Below are 2,366 nucleotides of genomic sequence, written 5' to 3'. Positions count from 1 at the left end.
TGTTAAAGTCATTATGTTCATTTTATTCACATCTGAACGCTAGGGAATGACTGTAAATGGAAGTATGAACATTTCTTCCTCCCATAGGTAACTTAGACTCCAAAAGCACAATGGAGGAAAAATTAAAATTTTATCTAGAGATACACCTCTAGTCATTCCTTCTCATGACCCTCCTCCCCCTCAGTAAGACAGAAGACTGGCATTCATTTATTATTACACAGGAGCAGTTTGGTTTAGCTTGTGAAATACCACGCCTAAGCATATTAACTATGGTTAGTTCGGTTCTCTGAAGAGCCCCTGAATCCTTGTTTTTTTCATAGCTGTAACTTTGCACATGACTTTCAATCTGTTTTGACTGTACTTTCCTCCCTTGACCCACCATCCTGGAAAATTCTTATGTGTCGTTTAACTCTTAGCTAAAACAGAAAATTGGACATGCACCACACTTTTCACTTTTTGTTTCTTTTTTGTTTTACCATGAAGAGGTTCCTGTCATTTTAATTAGGTCTGCCATGAAAAGCAATAACTTCAGCTAATCACTCTGCCCTCCTCCTCCACATGACCCCCATCTCCCTTCATACGCACAGAGCACAGGAACCCAAAGGCCCACCTCCCCATAATCTCCCCACTCCCATTGTGGGAAGAGATGTCACTAAATGGCCTCAGCCTCCTCCATACAGCATGAAACAGGATAAATAAAAATATCTTTAGGAAGAGTGTTGTTGTGCTATTATCTTAGGGTGGAGTTAGGGGCAGAGACAGAGGCAAAGGCTGGGTGAGGGCTGGGGATCTCTCAGAGATCAGAATTGGCCTGAGAGGCACACAGCCCATCATTCACCCAGGAAGGGGGCTACATCGGAGAGGGCAGGGGCTAGGATGGGCTAGGCTGTATGTGTGAGGATGAGGACAGCTAAAAATCCATTCTCCTTCCTCCCCCCACACCCTCCCTGGCTCCTGAGCAGCGAACAGAGTCACAATTCTCTCAAGGTTTCATCTGTGGTTCCCAGAACTTTGGGCAGACAGGAAGTGGGGCATATCCCCTGGTGCTGCCTGAGCCCTTCCCCAGCTCAGGGCTTCTCTCCTCCTGTGAGCACTGGGCCCGCAGGATATCAGGCAGTGGTACAGTCCCCTTGACCACATCATTCTCATCTCCCGTGACAAGTCGGCCAAGCCCTGCTTCCACCAGCCTGCTGCTGCTGCTGGCCTCCAGAGTCTCATGCAGGGAGCCCTTGAGGACACCCTTACAGTGACGGGATCCATGTGGCAGGGCTTCGGTCACAGACACATCTAGGTTGTTGGAGGTCTTTCCTGCTGCCAGATTGGTAACATCAAACACGGAGATGTCCGCCACACGCCCTTTCTCATCTACCACCGGCAGTGCTGAGAGTCAGTGTTGCACAGAGATGCCCAGAGCCACACAGACAGCAGGGGTGGTGCGGACCACACTCCTCCAGAGACTCAGACAGGAACTCCGGCTCGGGAAACCGTGATAAACCATTGGAGGAACTTGAGGATGCACCTGTGGGGGAGGATGTACAAGGTGTTGCCTGATTCCGGGTCAGTATCTGGCAGCATGTGGATCTGTTTTCAAATTAATGAGGACACAGCACCAAATAAGCTGGTATTAGGAGAAATGCAGGCTAGTGGTGTGAAGGAGTCCTGTAGGTACACCTCTGTCCAAGTTTCTACCTTGTGTTCTTCCAGCTCATAGAACTCTACCAAGGCTGAGTTACAGTAGCGATGCAGGATATGGATGAAGCTGGTGATGGCCAGCAGCCTACAAAACTTGGCTTCTTACTATCCCACAAAAGGACAGCTCATACACCATTAGCCACCAAAGCAAAGACAGCTTTCTGCACCTGCAGGGAAGTATCAAATACAACCAGTTTGGAGCTCGTGGGAATCAGGTCACCGTAGCGATGAAACTTCATCATGAAACACCCATTGTTGAATTCTGGGATCTCTTGAGGATGCTCATTTTCCAGAGCCTGGGGAGCTGTCTGAAGAAGGGACATCTCCATTTCAAGAGGTGTTGAGTGGGTTCGCTCACTTTAGGAAGCTCTCGCACCACACTTGTTACTACAAATCTCTGAGGTTTCCGGTAAGGCAAGAGTTGACAAACTAGGACCCAATCCAGTTGGCTGTTTTTGTAAACAAAAATTTATTGGGCCACAGCCACGATCATTCGTCTGTGTATCATTTGTGGCCGCTTTTGTGCTACAGTGGCATTGCTGAGTGGCTGTGACAGGGACTGTCGGGACCACAAAGCCTGAGATATTTACTATCTTGCCTTTTACAGATGTTTGCCAATCCTAGAGGTAAGAAGCAAAAGGCTTTTCTTCTTTTCGCATGTGAAAGGACAAAAT

The 2,366-nt window shown here is 48.1% G+C and overlaps 1 pseudogene; it reads right to left on the bottom strand.

The window, feature by feature from the left end:
- Positions 1-1,067: 1,067 nt before the first annotated feature.
- Positions 1,068-1,997, bottom strand: LOC113266400 (5'-AMP-activated protein kinase subunit gamma-1-like; annotated as a pseudogene).
- Positions 1,998-2,366: the final 369 nt, after the last annotated feature.

This window comes from Ursus arctos, unplaced genomic scaffold, assembly GCF_023065955.2.
Source record: "Ursus arctos isolate Adak ecotype North America unplaced genomic scaffold, UrsArc2.0 scaffold_3, whole genome shotgun sequence".
NCBI lineage: Eukaryota > Metazoa > Chordata > Mammalia > Carnivora > Ursidae > Ursus > Ursus arctos.
This window is presented reverse-complemented; position numbering and strand designations above follow the sequence as displayed.